Raw genomic sequence first — 23,044 nt, forward strand, 5'->3', positions numbered from 1 at the left:
GTGTCCTCTAGTACTCTAGAATCCTCTTGTCTGCCTGGCTTGTTAACAGAGGAGTTAATACATTTCTGTTTAGCTCTTAAGAAGTTAACTCTTTGTAGATCAGAGCCCAAAGGCTATGTTTTATTCCCTATGCATGTTGTACTTGGAGAAAGAGCAGCTAAAAGAATTTTTAACATACCAACTTCTCAACTAAAACTAAAGCCGAAAATACATTTGTTTCATTTGAGATTAATAGTAATTTGTGGGTATTGGGAAAATGATTTTTAAATCTCTCCCTGCAGGGTAAGAACAGAAGGAGATTTTCTGGAGCCCTGAGATCTCTTTGAAGAGAACAAACCCTGCTCCACTGATGGGATCCATGGGCCTACTCAATCCACATGTGTCAGAACCCTCTCAAGCAAAAGAATGTGTATTTCTCATTTTACTGTGACCATAGTCGGATGTAATTATACAACAGAAACTGATATTTGAAAATTAGAAGTCTTTTTTTTTTTTTCTAACTCTACATGGCTAGCCCTGGACGGATTTGCTCAGTGGTTAGAGCGACAGCCCTCAGACCAAAAGGTCTCGAGTTCAATTCCTGGTAAAGTGCATGTACCTGGGTTGCAGTTTCTTTTATTTTTTTATTTTTTTTTATAGATTGGGAGGGAGAGAGAGGAAGGGAGAGAGAGAAAGAAACATCGACGTGAAGGGACACATCGAGTGGCTGCCACCCGCACGACCAACCAGGGCCGGGGACAAACTGCAACCGAAGTACGTGCCCTTAGCGGGAACCGAACCCGGGTCTCTCCGGACCGCAGGTCGACGCTCTAACCGCTGAGCCAAACCGGCCAGGGCCTGGGTTGCAGTTTCAATCACTGGCCCCGGTTGGGGTTGTTCCAGAGGCACCCAATGGATGTGTCTCTTTCACACTGAAGTTTCTCTCTCTCTGTCTTTCTCTCCCTTCCTCCCTCCCTTTCACTCTATCTAAAAAATAAAGGAAAAAATATTCTCTGAAGGTGGGGATAGGGAGAAGGGTGTCAATGGGGGAAAAAGGAGAAACATCTGTAACAAAACTACATTAATAAAGAAAAAAAATATTCTCAGGTGAGGATTAACAAAGATAATAATAATAAAATAATAAAGTAATAAAATTCTACATGGCTAGTCACTGCATTCATATTATACATTAAGTGAAATGTGATCTCAATTGTTTTATGAAATTCTCTCTTTTATGCACTCATTGTGTGTCTTGGGAAAGCTCCTATTCTGGTTACTGACATGAAATGCAGGGATTCCCTGGAGGGTGAGCAAATATTTAATTATTATTATTTTTTTTAGTACTCACCCGAGGACACTTTTTCCTTTTTTTTTTTTTTTTCAAATAGAGTGAGAGGGAGAGAGAGAAACATCAACGTGAAAGGGACACATCGAGAGGTTGCCACCCGCACAACCAACCAGGACCGGGGACAAACTGCAACCGAAGTACATGCCCTTAGTGGGAACCGAACCCAGGTCTCTCTGGACCACAGGCCAACACTCAACCGCTGAGCCAAACTGGCCAGGGCTAATTTTTTTTTTTAATCCTCACCAGAGGACATTTTTACATTAATCTTCAGATAGAGTTGGAGGGAGATAGGAAGAGAGAGAGAGAGAGAGAAACATCGATGTGAGACAGATACATCGACTGGTTGCCACCCACACAACCCCAACCGGGCCCAGGGATAAACCGCAACTGAGGTATGTGCCCTTGGCCGAAATTGAACCCAGGACTCTTTGGTCCTTGGGCGATGCTCTTACCACTGAGCCATACCGGTCAGGGCAGAGTGAACAAATATTTAATTGGCCCTATGTGACTTCCCTATATCCTAACCAAATAATAAAATACAATAAATTGGAGGAGGCTATCAGAAAGTATAGAAATCATCCAGAAGACTAATTTCCCACTGAAAATAGGAAAACTCAACATAATATTTTTCCCAGTCTAAGTGACAGAGTTTAAAAACTGGGCTTTTCTGAACCCAAGATTGCTTCTTGCCCAAGCTGTTTCACAATGACTCTTGGGTCTTCTTTCGTTTACTGGATGATCGAAGCAGAGATAGTGATGGCCAAAATTTTGAAGTATGACAGGTTTAAGTTTAGTAATCTTGCTCTCTCTTTTCTTTTTCTTTCTTTCTTTTTTTTTTTTATCCTCACCCGAGGACATTTTTGCATTTATCTTCAGATAGAGCAGGAAGGAGAGAGGGAAGAAGAGAGAGAGAGAAACATCGACATGAGAGAGACACATCGACCGGTTGCCACCTGCACAACCCCAACTGGGGCAGAGATGAACCACAACCGAGGTATGTGCCCTTAGCAGGAATCGAACCCAGGACTCTCTGGTCCGCGGGCTAACATTCTAACTGCTGAGATAAACTGGCCAGGGCTGAAATTAAAACTTTTTTTTTTTGTTCAGATAGAATGGGAGGGAGAGAGAGAGAAACATTGATGTGAAAGGGACACATCGAGTGGTTGCCACCCACACTACCGAACCAGGGCCAGGGAGAAACTGCAACCGAGGTACATGCCCTTAGCGGGAACTGAACCCGGGTCTCTCTGGACTGCAGGCTGACACTCTAACTGCTGAGCCGAACCGGCCAGGGCCTATCATTTTACTTTTCATCCAATACCAGAGATTTCCCACTTTGCTTTTTTCCACCTTCCTAATCTATCATCAGTGAATTTCAGGTAAGCCACTTACGTCTTCTCTTTTGATTGTAATGTATACAATAAGGTGCAAAACTGCCATTCTGTGGAACGTTATCTCAATGCCTTGAGATGTTGTTGTCAGTTTGGCTCAAATAAACTTACAAAAATTATTTACGTGTTTGAATGTTTCTTACATTGACAGAAGCAAAATTTGCCACACCAAAATGTGTCTCTCTGGCATGAGAATTATTTTATTTCATTTTTATAGCTTTATAAAAAAATGTTTTTATTGATTTCAGAAAGGGAGACACAGAGAGAAACATAGATGTGAGAGAAAAACATCGATCAGCTAGCTGCCTTCCACACACACCTCAACTGAGGATCGAGCCTGCAACCTTGGCATGTGTCTGAACCGGGAATTGAACCAGCACACTTTCAGTGCACAGGAAGACGTTTAACCAACTGAACCACACCGGCCAGGGCAGAATTATTTTATTTAAAAACTTTTTGTTTCTTTATTGATTTTTTTTTAGAGAGAGAAAGGGAGAGAGAGATACAGAAACATCAATGTCAGAGAACATTGATTGGCTGCCTTCTGCATGCCCCCCACTGGGGATTTGACCCACAACCTGGGCATGTGCCTTGACCGAGAATCGAACTGGCAACCTCTTGGTGCGACCACTAAAACACACCGGCCAGTAGATATATTTTATTTTTTAAAAACAAAAGACTCAGGGACTTCCGGTCAAGATGGCGGCGTAGGGAAACGTAGTATCGCGTTCTCCCACAACCACATCCAAGTTACAACAAAACTACAGAACAACCATCATCCAAAACCTGAAATCAAGCTGAATGGAAGTCCTACAACTACGGAATTAAAAAAAAAAAAAAAAAAGCAGCTACATCCAGACCAGTAGGAGGGGCGGTGGCGCGAGGGGTGGCGGCGGCGGCGGCGGCAGCGCGGCAGCACGACGGGCTGGTCCCACACCCACGTGTGGCGGATAAAAATCAGGAGGCTCCCTCGGCTGGGAAGGTCCTTCCTGAGGACTGAGGGGTCCCGGTCCCACACCAGGTGCCCCGCTCAGGTTTCCAGTGCCAGGAAGAGAAGTCCCCATAACTTCTGGCTGGAAAAACCAGCGGAAACTGAGGCTCAGGGAAGCTGACCTGGCTGGAGCCCCAGGCAGCTCCCTAAAGGGCCCGCGCACGGACTTATCCGACTCTCTCCCTCTAAGCTCGGAGGGGAGGCAGCTCGAGGGGCGCCAGAGAAATACAGGGAAGAACTGAGCTGTTTGCCACTGGAGCGAGGGCTGGAGAGGGGGCTTCCTCGGGACAAACGTGCTGTAAGAGGCCTTTGTTCCTTTGGTGAGCCCTTCCCTGGGGCAGCAGACAGTCGCCATATCTGGGACTCCAGCAACCTGGCTCACACTGGTAGCCCCGCCCTGCAGACTCCCTGAGGCCCTGCCCCGCCCCACCCAACTTTCAGGCCCACCTAACCTGTTGCCAGTTGCTTAACCATAGGATTGGCCTGTCTTGGGTCCTGCTTCAGGTTTTTCCTAAATTCTTTCAAACGAGCAGCGTCGGGTGTCAGCGAGCCCTATACCTCTCATTAAGTAATACACAGAAACAAACACAGGGAGGCAGCCAAAATGAGGATACAAAGAAACAGGTCCCAAATGAAAGAACAGAACAAAACTCCAAGAAAAGAACTAAGCGAAATGGAGATAAGCAACCTAACAGATGCTGAGTTCAAAATACTGCTTATAAGGATGCTCAATGAACTCAGTGAGGGCCTCAAGAGCATAAAAAAGGACCAGTCAGAAATAATCGCTGCACAGTTAGAAACGAAGGAGGCTTTAACTGAAATAAAGAATAATTTACATAGCTTCAACAATAGAGTACGTAAATCCAGGGAGCAAACCATCGATTTGGAATATAAGGAAGCAAAAAACGCCCAATCAGAACAGCAAAAAGAAAAAAGAATCCAAAAAAATGAGGATAGTGTAAGGAGCCTCTGGGACAACTTCAAGCGTGCCAACATTCGCATCTTGGGGGTGCCGGAAGGAGAAGAGAGAGAACAAGAAATTGAAAACCTGTTTGAAACAATAATGACAGAAAACTTTCCTAACTTGGTGAAGGAAACAGACATACAAGTCCAGGAAACACAGAGAGTCCCAAACAAGATGAACCCCAAGAGGCACACACCAAGACACATCATCATCAAAATGCAAAAGATTCAAGACAAAGAGAGAATCTTAAAAGCAGCAAGAGAAAGGCAGCTAGTTACCTACAAGGGAGTTCCCATTAGGCTGTCAGCTGATTTCTCAAAAGAAACTTTGCAGGCCAGAAGGGAGTGGCAAGAAATATTCAGAGTGATGAAAAGCAAGAACCTACAACCAAAATTACTCTATCCTGCAAAGCTGTCATTTAGAATCGATGGACATATAAAAACTTTCCCAGACAAGAAAAAGTTAAAGGAGTTCATCACTACCAAACCGTTATTATATGAAATGATGAAGGGTCTTTTTAAAGAAAAAGATAAAATGTATGAACAAACAAAATGGCAATGAATACATATCTATCAACAATGGAATCTACAAACAAAATGAACAGGAAGAACAGGAACATTCTCATAGATACAGAGAACATTTTGTTGGTTGCCAGTTGGGAAGGGGGTTGGGGGAATGGGTGAAAAAGGTGAAGGGATTAAGAAGCACAAATTCATTGCTAGACTGACAAACCTCAAAGGGAAAGGGGTTGGGGGTGGGGTGGGAAGAGATAAACCAAAGAACTTATATGCATAACCAATGGACATGGACAATAGTTTGGGAAAAGGTGGGAGGGGGGCGGGAGTGGCGAGGAGGGGGTCAATGGGGGAAAAATGTGGAACATCTGTAATACATTTTACATCCAACAATAAAGATGTGGAAAAAATTTTAAAAAATAAAAAAAATATGCTGAAAAAAAATAAATAAATAAAAAAAAATAAAAAATAAAAACAAAAGACTCAGGAAGAATCTTTGACCTTCCCCTAAACTACATAAAAGAATTTAAGATAGGCCCAGCCGATGTGGCTTAGTGGATTGAGCATCCTCCCATGGACTGAAAGGTCCCAATTCGATTCCAGGTGGAGGCACATGCACAAGTTGCTGGCTCCAACCCCAGTAGGGGGCGTGCAGGAGGCAGTCCATTGATGTTTCTCTTTCACATTGATGTTTCTATTTCTCTCTCCCTAAAAAAATCAGTAAAAACATATATTTAAAAAAGAATTTAAGATAAAAGGCTTGTCCTAGTAAGAACTACGAACCGTAGACAACCACAGTATAATATGAACTAGGCATGGCAGATAGGGAGGAGCCTCACCCATTTATCTTTAGATGGCCCAACAAATGTTATTTTCTAAACATGAACTCTTCAACTCCCTGTGAATTCTCTCATTTCCCTTTGAAGTCCCAAACTGTTATCTCTTCGCCTTAATCCAGAATAACACACACACCTTATTTTGCCTTACTGTTTTAGAATTTTCATGATTATGTGAATTTCCAGTGCATATATATTAACACATGATTTTCTCCTGTCATTTTAATTATTTGGCTAGCAATAAGAACCAATATGGGAAGGGGTAGAACGTTCCCTTCTCCCACAACTTCTGAACATGAAGTGTAGACTTTGTTTCATGTTAAAAGAATTTCAGTCAAGTGGTTGGAGGGCGGGTCTGTGTGGCTCCGTTGATTAAGTGAGCATCGTCCCATGGATTGAGAGGTCCCTGTTCAATTCCTGGCGAAGGCACATTCCTGGGTTTCAGGCTCAGTCCCAAGTAGGAGGCATGCAGAAGGCAGCCGATTGATGTTTCTCTCTCTCTCTAAAAAATCAATAAAAACATTAAAAGAAATATATCATAAAGAAAAAAAAGACAGATGTAATTTTTTTAAAAAGGATGTGGCTCTGATAGTTTGCCTCAATGGTTGGAGCATTAACTCTCAGACCAATGAGTATCGGGTTCGATTTCAGTCAAGGGCACGTACCTTGATTGCAGTTTGTCCCAGGCCCTGGTCAGGTCATGTGGGAGGCAGCCAGTCGATGTGTCCTCTCACATTGATGTTTCTTTCTCTCTCTCTCTCCCCTACTCTATCTGAAGATAAAAAGTAAATAAGTAGCCCAGCCGGTGTGGCTCAGTGGTTGAGCGTCAATCCATGCACCAAGAGGTTGCTGGTTTGATTCCCAGTCAGAACACATGACCAGGTTGTGGGCCAAATCCCCAGTGGGGGCATGCAGGAGGCGGTCAGTCAATGTTCTCTCTCATCGATGTCTCTCTCTCTCTCTCTCTCTCTCTCTCTCTCTCCCCCTTTCTCTTTCTCTAAAATCAATAAAGAACCAGGCTGGTATGGCTCAGTGGTTGAGTGTCGACCCATATACCAAGAGGTCGCTGGTTTGATTCCCAGTCAGGGCACATGCCCCCAGTGGGGGGAATGCAGAAGGTGGCCAATTGATGTTCTCTCTCATTGATGTTTCTATGTCTCTCTCCCTCTCTCTTCTTCTCTCTCTAAAATCAATAAAGAAAAAAAATAAATTTAAAAAATCAGTAAAGAAAAAAATTTTTTTAAATAACTAACTAAATAAATAAATATTCTGGATAATATTTTCAAAAAGGATGTGGCCCTGGACAGTTTGTTCAGTGGTTAGAGCATCGGCCTGCAGACCAAAGAGTCCCCGGTTGATTCCAGCCAAGGGCACGTACCTTGGTTGTGGTTTGTCCCTGGCCTGCATGGGGTCGTGTGGGTGGCAACCAGTCGATGTGTCTCTCTCACTGATGTTTCTATTTCTCTCTCCCTCTCTCTTTAAAAAATAATCAATAAAAACATATTTTTAAAAGAGTAGTTGGATATATAATATTTTTCTGATTACAAAAGTAATACATCTATATGGTAGACACTGTTGGGGTTCAGAATGAACCACCCCAAGATGTGCCACAGTGGCATGCAGGTTACTTTGAGCTCCAGACAACTTTAGCCACAGGTTCAAGAGAAACTTTTTTTTTTTTTTTATCCTCACCCGAGGATATTTTTCCATTTTTTGTACAGATAGAGTGGGAGGGAGAGAGAGAGAGAAACATCGATGTGAAGGGACACATCGAGTGGCTGCCACCCGCATGACCAACCAGGGCCGGGGACAAACTGCAACCGAAGTACGTGCCCTTAGCGGGAACCGAACCCGGGTCTCTCCAGACCGCAGGCCGACGTCAAGAGAAACTTTTGCCTCTCTTTTTTAACTACCTAGGGGAACTTGAATTACTATTATATGAGATTCTTTTTTTTTTTATCCTCACCCAAGGTCATTTTTCCATTTTTTGTTCAGATAGAGAGAGAGAGAAACATCGACGTGAAAGGGGCACATCAAGTGGCTGCCACCCATGCAACCCAACCAGGGCCGGGGACAAACTGCAACCAAGGTACGTGCCCTTAGTGGGAACTGAACCCTGATCTCTCTGGACTGCAGGCCAAGGCTCCAACCGCTGAGCAAAACTGGCCAGGGCGCATATGAGATTCTTTTGACCTACCTATAAGGTGGAACAAACCTCTATTTACTATAGGTCTCCTCTTATCATCTGCAATGACCTTTTGAAGCCCCCAAGGCACCTTATTCATCCCTAGCTCAGGATGTCTTACATTCCCATGTTCCCTTACTATCTTTGAACCTCTTTTGCATGTGAGGTCTCTGATTCTCTCATGTATGTGGGATTCCCATATACATGTATGTATTAAATTTTGTTATTTCTCTTGCTAATCTGCCTCATGTCTATTTGATTATTAGACCAGCAAGTGTTGTGGCGCGAGAGAACTGAGAGACCACTAGAGCCAAATTAAAGCCAAATAAAGAGCAGAAAGGGCCATCGACTGATCCCGAGTTCTTGGAGACCAGCCCTAGGGCCTCCAAATATGGTGGCGCGACAGAGTCAAAGAAAGACCACTAGAGAATTGAAGTCCAAATATGAGCCGTTTATTAGCCGGGCGGTGCCTGATTTTGAACACCCCTGTGACAGAGTCTTCGGAATCAGCCCCGATATGCTTTATTACAGGCCTTTTATACCTTACAGGAAATAGGATCTTTTTTTTTTTTTGGTACGTGCCCCTAGTGGGAACCGAACCCAGGACTCTCTGGCCCGCAGGCCGACGCTTCAACCGCTGAGCCAAACTGGCCAGAGTGGATCTTCTTGATACAATACCCAGGGCCACAGCAATGCTGTATAGAATTAGTTTGCTTTATGGATAACAGGAACACCCAGGCACACACAGGAACACCCAGGTATTTCAGGTATTTCAAGGTACATTGGGTCACACTTACCCCTGAGCTACACAAACACAATGCAAGTATAATTCCTTGAGATTGTGGGGAAGGTCGAGTCTCTTGACTCAAGACCTCCAGGCTCTGTGGACTCTGTCAGACACCTAGCGGGCTCCCAACAATTTCTTGGTTCGGGGAGTATTCCAATTATTGAGGTTATTTTGACTAAACAGGTTCAGCTAGAGGACACACAGTGACTGTCCCAATCATCAATTATGGAGCATTACAATAATTTACCAATCATCAATTATGGGGTTATAAACATTTCAGCACACCAGGAGAACCTTGAAAGAGTGTTCCTCCCCCATAACATGAACAGAAAAATAAAAAGAAAATGAGTCCTGGCCCATGTGGCTCCATTGGTTGGCCGTCCTCTCATGCACCAAAGGGTTACTGGTTCAATTTCCCGTCAGGGGACATGCCCGGGTTGCAGACTCGATCCCCAGTAGAAAGTGTGCAAGAGGCAGCCAATCGATGTTGCACTTGTGCATCATCGATGTTTCTCTCCCTTCATCTTTCTCTAAAAATCAATAAACTATTCTTTAAAAAAAAAAAAGAAATGAAATGTACTAATGATTCTATGATCCAGAGATAACTGCTGTTATAATTTTGGTTTGTGTATGCATATAAACATACATAATATTTATTTATTATTATTATTATTATTTTTATCCTCACTGGAGGACATTTTTCCATTTTATTCAGCTAGAGTGGGAGGGAGAGAGAGAGAGAAATATTGACGTGAAAGGGACACATCGAGTGGCTGCCTCCCACTGTCAAAGACAACCACATGACCTTGCCCCCTGGATTTTAAGGGAATGGCAAGAACTAGCTGCTAATAGATAACCACTGTATTGTATAGATAACCATTGCTTTGTGTACACCGAAACTAATTGTTCCCTCAGGCATAACAGCTAACTGCAAATGTCTGCTTCTGTAAGTGCTTGCTTGTTCTCATACCTTTTACCCAAATTCCTTACCAGGGGCTAAGACTACTATATCAGCAACCCTCCCCCTGAGCTCGGGGCTGCTCTCTCCTCTGGGTAGGATGGGACAGTCGCCGCGCGGCTAATAAAGCTCTCTTATTTTGAACCCAGTTCGGAGTCTGAGTCTGGTCTGTCTCATTGGTCTACAACACCACAGTACCCCAACCAGGGCCGGGTACTAATCGCAACCGGGGTACATGCCCTTGACTGGAATTGAACTTGTGACTCATTGGTCTTCAGTCTGATGTTTTAACTGCTGAGCCAAACTGGCCAGGGCTATTTATTAGTATTATTGTTGTTGTTATTTTATCCTCACCCAAAGATATTTTTCCATTGCTTTTTAAATAGAATGGGAGGGAGGGAGAAAGAAAGAAAGAGAGAGAGAGAGAGCCCTAGCCGGTTTGGCTCAGCGGTTAGAGCATCGGCTTGTTGGCCGGAGAGACCCAGGTTCGGTTCCCGCTAAGGGCATGTACCTCGGTTGCAGTTTGTCCCTGGCCCTGGTTGGGTCGTGTGGGTGGCGACCACTCGATGTATCCCTTTCGTGTCGATGTTTCTCTCTCTCTTCCTCGCTCTCCCTCCAGCTCTATCTGAACAAAGAATGGAAAAATGTCCTCCGGTGAGGATTAAAAAAGAGAGAGAGGAATGTCAATGTGAGAAAGACACAGGGATTGGTTGCCCCCTTGCAAGTTCCCTGACCTGGACTGGGAAACAAAACTGCAACCCAGGTACATGGCCTTCACAGGGAATCAAACCCACAACCCACGATGGCCAAAGCTAGATCATTTATTTATTTATGTATGTATGTGTGTGTGTGGTACATGCCCCTAACAGGAACTGAACCCAGGACTCTCTGGTCCGCTGGCCGATGCTCAACCACTGAGCCAAACCAGCCAGGGCTCTTTTTTTTTTTTTTAAAGTCTTTATTTTTGCCCTGGCTGGTTTGGCTCAGTGGTTAAAGCATCGGCCTGTGGACCAAAGAGTCACGGGTTCAATTCCAATCAAGGGCACATACCTCGGTTGAGGTTCGTCCTCAGCCCTGGTCAGGAATGAGGAAGCGACCAGTCGATGTGTGTCTCTCACATTGGTGTTTCTCTCTCTCTCTCCCTCTCTCTCTCTCTCTCTTCCTCCCTCCCACTCTATCTAAAGATAAATGGAAAAATATCCTTAGGTGAGGATTTTAAAAAGTCTTTATTTTTAACCAACGTGGATGAAAAAGAGACCATATACTAAACTTGACAAACTTAGAGAATGCCTGCATGGTGGGTCCTACATACTCAGAGACTGAAAATAACCACATAACCACATAGGATGGTATGAACATGAAAATTCCTAACTAAAAGCGATTAAGGCAGATAGTCATATTCTAGGCCTGTAGCTTCCTTGACAAAGGTCAATCTTTAAGTAAGACTGTTTACTGTCTTTTTGCATCTAAGATAACATACCTTTGAAATGTCAGCATAATCTTTTTTTCCAGTCCCCCTCAGGGTACATCCACCACACCAGAGCATGAGGCCACAGAACATTTCATTCTTTTTTTTATTCCTCATCCGAGGATGTTTTTCTACTTATTTTCAGATAGAGTGGGAGGGAGGGAGAAAGAGAGACAGAGAGAAATATCCACTGGTTGCCTCCCGCATAACCCCATCAGGGTCGGGGACAAATCGCCCTTGACCCAAATCGAACCTGTGACTCATTGGTCCGCAAGCCTACGCTCTAACCGCTGAGCCAAACTGGCCAGGGCGAACCCCTCATTCTTATCTTGTTTCCCCAAATACCATCTCTAAGTGCTATAAATGATAATTTTTAACTATACTGTACCCACCAATGTAAAAGAAGTGTATATTTTCCTTTTACTCTTTATCCAGTCTCAGAGATTATTTTGCTTTCTCCAGTCCCCCTACTGTACCACCAATGAATTTCATGAAACTCCCCTTAGGGCTTCTCCTTTGACACTAATGTATAAAATAAATTAAAACTGCCATTTTTTCAAAGCATTTTTCTCAATCTGTTAAGATTTTACTTCCTGGCAACTGTTGTCAGTTTGGCTCAAATAAATTCATAAAAATTTTCTACAGGTTTATTTGTTGTTTTTTCTTTTGGTACATGCCCCTAGCGGGAACCAAACCTGGGACTCTCTGGTACGCAGGCTTCGAGACGCTCCATCCGTTGAGCCAAACCAGCCAAGGCTACAGGTTCAGAAGTTTCTTACTTGGACACCAATATATAATAAAAAATGAACATTTAAAAGTATTATTAAATAATCTACATAATTTTATTTTTATTTCTTCATAATTAAGAGATTTGCAAAAAGTTGTTGACTTTTTATTTATTTTAATCCTCGCCTGAGGATATTTTTCTATTTATCTTCAGATAGAGTGGGAGGGAGAGAGAGAGAGAAAAAAAAACATCCATGTGCAAGAGATACATTGATTGGTTGCCCCCACCCGACCCCGACCAGGGCAGGGGACCAAACTGAAACCAAAGTACATGCCCTCAACCGGAATTGAACCCGTGATTCTTTGGTCCATGGGCCAAGGCTCTAACCACTGAGCAAAACCAGCCAGGGCCATAATTTTATTTTTTTAATTGAATTTATTGGGGTGACATTGGTTAATAAAATTATATTGATCTTAGGTGCACAATTATACACCCAAGTCTACTATATAATTTTAATGGCTGCTTAATACTCTATTCTATAAATATACCATAACTTATTTAATCAATACCCTATTGCTGGGCATTTAGATTATCTTAAATTTTTTACTATTATAACTACATTGCGTTAAAAGTTCTCACAGATGCCCTGGCCAGTTTGGCTCACCAGTTAGGTCTGTCGGTCCCACAGACCAAAGGGTCTTGGGTTCGATTTCTGGCCAAGGACACATACCTGGGTTGCAGGTTCGATCCCCAGCTCCCAGTTGGGGTCATTTGGGAGTCAACCAATTGATGTGTCTCTCTCATATCCATGTTTCTCTCTCTCTCTCTCTCTCCCTCCCTTCCACGCTGTCTAAAATAATTAATGTAAAAAATATCCTCTAGTGAGGATAAAAAAAAAATCCTTATAAATTCTTGCTTACATTCATAATTATTTTTCTATGATGAATTACTAGAAGTAGAATTGCTGGGTCAAAGAGAATACCCATTTTTAAGGTGTGTGTTACTTACAAATTGTCCAACCAAATTACAAAAAGGTCATAACATACCAGTATATATTCCTATCAGCAGTATCCATTTTTTCTCATCTTAACATTAGGAGCATTTCAAAATATATATATATCTATTTTACAGATAAAAATCCTAATTCACTGTCCTTTGGGTTTTTTTTAAGATATTTTTTTATTTTTATTATTATTTTTTTTGGTGGTACGTGCCCCTAGCGGGAACTGAACCTAGGACTCTCTGGTCCGCAGGCCGACGCTCCAACCGCTGAGCCAAACTGGCCAGGGCTAATTTGCATTTCTTTGCTATTTGCCTTGAAATTCCAAAATATTTATTGTTTTATTTATTTATTTATGTTTTATTTTTCTTCTTTACCCAAGGACATGTTTGCATTTATCTTCAGGTAGAGCGGGAGGGAGAGAGGGGGGAGGAAGACAGAGAAACATCGATGTGAGAGAGACACATTGAGTGGTATCGAGTGGTTGCCACTCACATGACCCCAACCAGGGCCAGGGACAAACTGCAACCGAGGTACATGCCCTTAGCGGGAACCGAACCCAGGTCTCTCTGGACTGCAGGCCGATGCCCTAACCGCTGAGTCAAACTGGCCAGGACTTATTGTTTTATTGATGTATTTTTTTTTAAATAGTCCCTGATGTGTTAAGGATTGTTAAGGATATTAAATGTTTGCATGTTTTCTATTTTGGTTGTTATATATGTTGTAAGTATTTTTATTTTTATTATTTTTTTATCCTCACCCGAGGACATTTTTTTCCATTTCTTGTTCAGATAGAGTGGGAGGGAGAGAGAGAAAGAGAGAAACATCGACGTGAAAGAGACATATCAAGTGGCTGCCACCCACACGACCCAACCAGGGCTGGGGACAAACTGCAACCTAGGTACGCGCCCTTAGCGGGAACCAAACCCAGGTCTCTTTGGACCGCAGGCCGATGCTCTAACTGCTGAGCCACACTGGCCAGGGCTATATGTTATAAGTATTTTTAACCTGCATGAAGCCCTGGCCAGTGTGGCTCAGTTGGTTGTAGCATTGTCTTGCACACCAAAAGGTGGTGGATTATTTTTTTTTTAATTTTTTTTTCTTTATTGATTTTAGAGAGAGAGGGAAAGAGAAATACAAACATTGATGAGAAAGAACATTGATTGGCTGCCTCCTGCATGCCCCCCACTGGGGATTTGGCCCACAACCTGGGCATGAGCCCTGACCCGGAATTGAACCGGCGACCTCTTAGTGCATGGGTCAATGCTCAATCACTGAGCTACACCAGCTGGGCAAGGTGGTGGATTTGATTCCCAGTCAGGGCACATACCCAGGTTGTGGGTTCAATCCCTGGTCAGGGCAGGGTGAGAGGCAAAGAATTAATCTCTCTCTCTCTCTTTCACTTCCTCTCTATAATCAATAATACTAATACTACTACTAATAATAAACTGCATGGAAAAGTTTTATATAATAGACCTATGCTGTCCAAAATAGTAGCCATTAGCCACATGTGGTTATTAAACACTTGAAATGTAGCTAGTGTAAGGAAAAGGCTGAATTTTTAATGTTATTTCCTTTTTATTTTTACTTAGAGGTTTTTTTGTTTTGTTTTTAAAATATGGGTTTTTTTGCCCTGGCCAGTTTGGTTCAGCGGTTAGAGCGTCGGCCTGCGGTCCTGAGAGACCCGGGTTCGGTTCCCGCTAAGGGCACGTATCTCGGTTGCAGTTTGTCCCCGGCCCTGGTCGGTTGTGCGGGTGGCAGCCACTCGATGTGTCCCTTTCACGTCGATGTCTCTCTCTCTCTCTCTCTCTCTCTCTCTCTCTCTCTCTCTCTCTCTCCCCCTATCTCTCCCTCCCACTCTACCTGAACAAAAAATGGAAAAATGTCCTTGGGTGAGGATAAAAAAAATAAAATAAAATAAAATAAACATAGATGTCCTTTGGGATCTGCTTTAAAAAATAAAAAAAATAATAATAAAATAAAATATGGGGTTTTTTTTTTGATTGATTTCAGAGAGAGAGAGGAAGGGAGAGGGAGAGAGAGAGATAGAAACATCCATGAGAGAGAACATTGATTGGCCACCTCCTGCATGATCCCCACCAGGGATCGGGCCCACAACCTGGGCATGTGTCCTGACCAGAAATCGAACCCATGACATTGGCTGGGCTATTTAGTTTAAATTTAAATTTGAAAAGGGGGCTGAGGGATGCGGAAGAGGGTGAAGACAGTATAAATGATGATGGAAGGAGATTTGACTTTGGATGGTGAACACACAATACAATATACAGATAATGTATTATAGAATTGTACACCTGAAATCTATATAATTTTATTAGCCAGTGTCATCCCAGTAAATTCAATAAAAATTTTAAAAATACAACAATTTTACCACTGCATTATAAGCAAACTTCAATTTGAAACCTGATACTTGATTCAGTTATTGGAAACCTTTACTCACAGAAGCTTTGCAAGGCTTTCCCCTGCTTTTCAGGACTTACAGGAAGGAAGGAACTTGAATGGTCTTCCTTGCTTGAATCTGCCAATTGAAATGCACGCTACCATGTGATTTACCTTTCTTTGTGATAGCATTGTCCTTAATTCTGCATTTCTTTACATTCCCCAAAGTTACCATTTTTTGACCCTCTGCTATACCAGAAGGGAATGGTAGTCGGGGTTATTTGGACATGAGGTAATGAGCAAGAGAGTAAATTCTGAGGTTTTAGGTATCTGCATATACATTGAGGTGACAAAAACAAAACAAAACACAGTAGTCTGGGGTGGAGTTGTGGAATAGGTAGTAACAAAAGATAAGAGTTATTTTATTGCAAGTGTTTCTCAGACATTAAGGTGGATGGCCAAAATTTTGTATAAAAAAGTCCCTGGGTAAATGGTATAGTGATCATTCACATGAAAAGTAATTACTATATAAAATATATTTTCAGCCCGGCCATCGTGGCTCAGTGGTTGAGCATCGACCCATGCACCAAGAGGTCACCGGTTCGATTCCCGGTCAGGGCACATGCCCAGGTTGTGGGCCAAATCCCCAGTAGGAGGTATGCGGGGGGGGGGGGGGGGGGGGTAGGTGGGGGTGTGTGTCGCTCGATGTTTCTGTCTCTCTCTCCCTCTCATTTCCTCTCTTATAAAGGACACACACATGACCTTGCCCCCTGGATTTTAAGGGAATGGTAAGAACTATCTGCTAATAGATAACCACCGCATTGTATAGATAACCATTGCTTTGTGTACACCGAAACTGATTGTTCCCTCAAGCATAACAGCTAACTGCAAATATCTGCTTCTGTACCTTAATCCAAATTCCTTAACAGCGGCTAAGACAACTATATAAGCAACCCTTCCCCTGAGCTCAGGGATGCTCTCTCCTCTGGGTAGGATGGGACAGTTGCTGCGCGCCTAATAAAGCTCTCTTAATTTGAACCCAGTTTGGAGTCTGAGTCTGGTCTGTCTCATTGGTCTACAACACTCTCTCTAAAAAAAAAAGTTCTTTTTTTTTTTTTTTATCCTCACCCGAGGACATTTTTCTATTTTTTGTTCAGATAGAGTGGGAGGGAGAAAGAAACATAGACGTGAAAGGGACACATCGAGTGGTTGCCACCCGCACAACCCAACCAGGGCCGGGGACAAACTGCAACCGAGGTACGTGCCCTTAGCGGGAACCGAACCCAGGTCTCTCTGGACTGCAGGCCGATGCTCTGACCACTGAGCCAAACTGGCCAGGGCAAAGAAAATAAAAATTTTTAAAATATATATTTTTTTATATTTGCAAGGATCTGGGCCAGTTTATATAGTATTCTTATAACATTTAGATATTTGCTCAAAAGGTCAATTTCTTCCATAATAGTAAAATAAACACTAATTATGAAATGTAAGATTTGTCAACTGAAAAGCACTTTGTAACCTGTACAAACATTAGCATAATGAAATATTACCACAGGATAAAATCTTGTGCTTCAGAGCCAGAAGGAGAACAGATGGCAAGGGTGTTAAAGAAGGTTTATCCTATAAGAAACCCGATTTAGGTCATTGCTAGGATGAAATTAAAAGAGTAAAGGAACCAAGGAAAAATGGAGAAAAACATTTAGCAGTGTTGACGTGAGAAACGTCCAAACCTGTAAGAATTTTTGAGTTTATGTGATCCAAATTGACAATTGTTGGGAAGCAAAATCTCAACAGATTGAGAAAATGCTCCAGAAAAGGGCAGTTTTACCACTACTTATTTTACACATCAGAATCAAAGGGGAAGACATAGGGATTACATGAAAGCCGTTGGTGATGGATTAGGGAAGTGAGAGAAAGCAAAGTGGGGAAATCTCTGAGATTGGATAAAAAGTAAAATGAATAGACACTTACTTCTTTTACATTGGTGAGTATAGGATAGTTAACCATTAACATTACAGCACACAGAGATGGTATGAGGGAGAATAAGATAACAATGCGGGTGTCTGTGGTCTCCTGTTCTGGTGGAAGATTGTGCCCTGAGGGATCTGGAAAAGAAGATTACTCTGACATTTCAAAGGTATGTTATCATAGATACAAAAAGACAATAGATAAACTCAGTTAAGGTAAAAATTGGCCTTTGTCAAGAAATTCGGGCCTAGGACATGACTACCTGCCACAAGGGCTTTTAGTAAGAAATTTTTTAAAATTGTTGTTTCCTTTATTGAATTTTAGCAAGAGAGGAAGTGAGAGGGAGAGAGAGATAGAAACATCGAAGAGAGAAAACATCGATTGGCCGCCCCCTGCATGCTCTCCACTGGGGATCTGACCCAGAACCTGGGCACGTGTCCTGACTTGGAATCGAACATGACCTCTTGGTGCATGGGTCAATGCTCAAACACTGACCCACACCCGCTGGACTAGGAATTTTTATGTTCAGACCATCACAGTTCTCTGAGTTTGTAAGGCACACCATGCAGGCCTCCCCTGAACTTGTCAGGTTTAGTTAGTTTGTGGCCCTTTTTTCATCCACTGTATAAAGTGGGGGGGGGGGGGGATCGAGGAAATAAAGAAATAGGAAGTCTTTTTGATTAAGTGACTTTTTTTACAATATCTCTTTGAAGTGGCTGGGGCCTATGTTATACAAGTCTCAAAGCACTGCGGAGGAGAAACAAAATATCTTTTATCCTTAAGGTTCTTTTTGCTGGTCTAATAATTAGACAGGAGAAAGATTAGCAAAAGACAATAAGTAAATTTATTTATTTATTTATTTATTTTATTTTATTTTTTTGATACATGCCCCTAGCAACAGCCGAACCCGGGACTCTCTGGTCCACAGGCCAACACTCCAACTGCTGAGCCAAACTGGCCAGAGCTATTCATTTATTTTTTAATTTTTTTTCTTTATTGATTTAGAGAGAGAGAGAGAGAGAGAGAGAGAGGAAGAGAGAGGGAGAGATAGAAACATCGATGAAAGACAACATCGATTGGCCACCTTCTGCATGCTCCCCACTGGGGATCTGGCCCACAACCTGGGCATGTGCCCTGACCGGAAATTGAACCGGCAACCTCTTGGTGCATGGGTCAATGCTCAGCCACTGAGCCACACCAGCCAGGCAACAATATCTAAATTTAATATATACATATGTATGGGAATGTTGACAGCAAGAATGGCACCAGGTGTTAGACCAGTGGGGTCAGGCTGGGCCTTGGTTCAGCAACCTAAATCCTTGCGTTTTGGTTAGGAAAGAATTCAGGAAAGACTCAAACTATAAAAGAAAGTTTATTTAGAAAGTCACAGGTAGAAGAAGTGAGTGGTAGAAGAAATGGGGTCAGGAAACAAGTTATAGGAGCAAAAGAAGGCTACCTTGTCGTTTAGAAGAGAGAAGGGTAAAGGAAACATTACTGGGAGGTGGGGAAGAGGAAAGAGATATGAAAGGCACAGGTGTGCTCTGGAGAGGGTGAGCTCACTGGGTCCTCTGTCCTAAGGGCTTTTTTTTTTTAATTGGGATGTTTTATTTTATTTTATTTTATTTTATTTTATTTTAATCCTCATCTGAGGACATTTTTTTGCATTTATCTTGAGAGAGAGAGGAGGGAGAGAGAGAGAGAAACATCGACATGTGAGAGATGATGTATGTCGAGTGGTTGCCACCCACAGGACCCAACCAGGGCCAGGGACAAACTGCAACCGAGGTACATGCCCTTAGGGGGAACCAGCGGGTCTCTCTGGTTCACGGGCCTACGCTTCAACCGCTGAACCAAACCAGCCAGGGCTGTCCTAAGGGCTTTTAAGGGTGGAGATTTTAGGGGAGGTCCCAGGGGAAGATCTCAACAGAATATTCATCAACTTTCCAGGCGTGTCCTTTCAGGGTCTTAGTCTCCACTGATTGGTCAATGCCAGGGCAGGATGTCATTATTCAATGCATCTGGTTCTGAGGTCAGCCTTGGCATCTCTTATCTGGTTTTGCTGCTTTTCTGGGCCTGGAACTGAAACACAACTGAGCACTAGATGTATTTGATGTGGGTCAGAACCTCATTGTCCTAGGTGCTTAATGCTTAAGGTCTATTCCCTGACCCCCTTGTTTGTTCCCCATCCAAGGGGGTCTAACCCACATGACTAGAAATATGCCAGGGCAAGAAAGGTCAGGGGAGGGTCCAAACCGCATGACCAGCAAAATGAAAGGTCAGTGGGTCTAAACCAAATGACCAGTGGTCTGCTAGGGGAGGAAAGGTTACCCTGGGGGCAAGTTCCTTGTTTTCCCAGTTTTGCCTGTTGCTAGCCACCTGAGACATTCCATGCTGGTGACCTTCTGTACCTGTGCCATTGTCCTTGCTCTGCTCATGTATGTCTAACTGCCTACAGTAGTAACCCCACATACATAAGAGAGTCAGAAACCTCACATGCAGGAGAGGTTCAGAGACAGAAAAGGAACATGGGTATATAAGTCATCCTGATCTAGGGTTGAGGTAAGTTGTCTTGGGCTTCAAAAGGTCATTGCAGGTGACAAGAAGAGCAAACTTTAAGTAAATAGAAGTTTGCCCTACCCTATAGATAGGTCAAAAGAAGTTAACTCTGATAACCTTTGATTGGCAAGGCCTCTAATTTAAATTCTTCTAGGTAGTTCAGAGGAGGGATGGCAGAAGTTTTTCTTGAGTCTGTGGCTAAAGTTGCCTTTAGTGCAAAACAACCTGTATACCATAGAGGCACATCTTGAGGTGACTCATTCTGGACCTCCCGAGTACCTTGGGTTTATTTTTAGTGGCACCTAATACAATTTATTATAAGCAGTTAATGGAGTAATTATTCATTTAATACTTCACTTTGTTCTGAGGATCAGGGGCTGTTCCTATTTTGTTTACCGCTATGTTCTTATGACATGGTATGTTCTAGGTACAATGCTTATTATACAGCATGTATCTCATAAATATTTGTCGAATAAATGAGTAGGTTTTTCCACCTGGGGAAACCTTATATTATTAATAACTGTGTAATGGTTATATGCACACACTCTAAAGTAAGACATCCTAGTGTCAGAATATTAGCTCCACTAGATGCACCACCTTATGCAAATTACTCAACTTCACTGTCTTTTCGTTTCCTCATCTTTGAAATGGGAATAATAAAATTAACTAAATGAACTAATTTATGTCAAACACTTAGAAAAGTGTTTCTAAGATAGAAAAGTGGTATCTGCTCAATAAAAGTTATTCATTTTCTTTATTATTATTAATATGAGGTGGTCAGTAATACTTAAATAAAATACTACTCATACTGGCCGGTGTGGTTCAGTTTGTTGGAATATTGTACTGTACACCAAAGGGTCATGGGTTCAATTCCCAGTCAGGGTGCTTGCAGGAAGTGACCGATTAATATTTCTCTCTCACATCAATGTCTCTCTCTCTGTCCCTTCTCTCTAGAATTAGTAAAAAACATGTCCTCGGACTGGCTGGTGTGGCTCAGTGGTTGAGCATCGACCCATTCACCAACAGGTCGCCAGTTCAATTCCCAGTCAGGGCACATGCCCAGGTTGTGGGATAGATCCCCAGTGGGGGACATGCAGGAGGCAGTTGATCTCATTGATGTTTCTCTCTCTCTCCCCCTCGCCCTTCTTCTTTCTCTAAAGTCAATAAAAACATATTTAGAAAAAGAGTTGCTCTGGCCGGTTTGGTTCAGCGGTTAGAGCGTCGGCCTGTGGACCAGAGAGACCTGAGTTCGGTTCCCACTAAGGGCACATACCTCAGTTGCTGTTATCTCTCTCACATCGATGTTTCTCTCTCTCTCTTCCCCACTCTCTCCCTCCCACTGTATCTGAAGATAAATGCAAAAAAAAAAAAAAAAAATGTCCTCGGATGAGGACAAAAAACCAAAAAAAAAAAAATAAAATAAATAAAAAAAGAGAGATGATAATATTGTTGAAAGCTCTTATGCGTCATTGAAGAATATCAATGTTCAGAGAAACTCTGGTAACATCTAGACAATTTTTAGCATTTACAGGTACAGTTATAGAGGTCCTGTCTCCCACACCTTCTCTAAAACTATCAACGGATAGAAATACTTACTACTTCCAGGTAGGAGTTCACATTTTCATTTAAGAGTCATTGAGGCCCTGGCCGGTTTGGCTCAGCAGTAGAGCGTTGGCCTGCGGTCCGGAGAGACCCGGGTTCAGTTCCTGCTAAGGGCACGTAATTCAGTTGCAGTTTGTCCCCGGCCCTGGTTGGGTCGTGTGGGTGGCAACCACTCAATGTGTCCCTTTCACGTCAATGTTTCTCTCTCTCTCTCTCCCTCCCACTCTATCTGAACAAAAAACGAAAAAATATCCTTAGGTGAGGATTAAAAATAAAAATAAAAATAAAAAATAAAATATTAAAAAAAAAAAAGAGTCATTGAGATTGCCCAGCCAGTTTGACTCAGTGGATTGAGTTAGCATCGCTCCATGGACTGAGAAGTCCCAGTTCAATTCCCAGTCAGGGCACATGCCTGAATTGTGGGCTTGATCCCTGGTGAGGGGCATGCAGGAGGCAGCCAAGTGATATTTCTTTCTCACATCAATGTTTCTATCTCTCTCAAAAAAATTTAATGAAAACATAGATAAATTAAATGCCATTTCTCTATGTTAAAAAAAAAAAAGTCATTGAAATTGTTAAAAAAAAATTCAACTGAGTAAATGTGAATATCTAATGGGCTTTGTGAAGCAATTCATAAATCAGGCAGCACATCCCACTTAACAACTAAAAGGATTTTTTTTTTTTTTTTTAAATATATGCTGTTGAGTTTTCCACATTTGAGGAAATCGCAGGGGTCAGCACATCTGGGTGCAATGGATAAGCCTTGCCCCGGGAAAACCACCTTTGTGATCATGGTATCTCCCCTGCCAGGTAAGTATTAGAAGGATTTTTGGAGGGGTTGTACAAAATGGAAGTTTTGTTTGTTTTTATCCTCATTCGAGGACATTTTTTTCATTTTTTGTTCAGATAGAGTGGGAGGGAGAGAGAGGAAGAGAGAGAGAGAGAAACATCATCGATGTGAGAGGTACATCAAGTGGCTGCCACCCGCTTGACCCAACCAGGGCCGGGGACAAACTGCAACCGAGATACGTGCCCTTAGCAGGAACCAAACTTGGGTCTCTCTGAACCGCAAGCCGACGCTCTAACCGCTGAGCCAAACCGGCCAGGGCCAAAATGGAAGTTTTGATAGGAGGACTGGTGGGGCAAGAAAGCTATTAAGCAAAAGAAAAGGAAGTCCCTGATCAATTTGCCTTGGTGGTGAAAGTGTTGGCCCTCAGATGGAAGGGTCGTGGGTTTGATTCCCAAGCAAGTGCACATCAGGTTAGATCCTTGACTCTGGTCGGGGTTATGGGGGAGGCAACCAGTTGATATCTCTCTCTCTCTCTCTCTCTCTCTCTCTCCCTCCCTCTCTTCAACTCTATCTAAAAATCAA

The 23,044-nt window shown here is 42.7% G+C and overlaps 1 non-coding gene across 1 annotated transcript; it reads right to left on the reverse strand.

The window, feature by feature from the left end:
- Nucleotides 1-22,329: 22,329 nt before the first annotated feature.
- LOC118622795 lies at nt 22,330-22,490 on the reverse strand. The gene has a single exon (XR_004958135.1). It is a non-coding gene; the product is annotated as a U1 spliceosomal RNA (small nuclear RNA).
- Between the last annotated feature and the right edge of the window lie 554 nt (nt 22,491-23,044).

The sequence above is a fragment of the Molossus molossus genome, unplaced genomic scaffold (genome assembly GCF_014108415.1).
Source record: "Molossus molossus isolate mMolMol1 unplaced genomic scaffold, mMolMol1.p scaffold_m16_p_1, whole genome shotgun sequence".
NCBI classification, from domain to species: domain Eukaryota; kingdom Metazoa; phylum Chordata; class Mammalia; order Chiroptera; family Molossidae; genus Molossus; species Molossus molossus.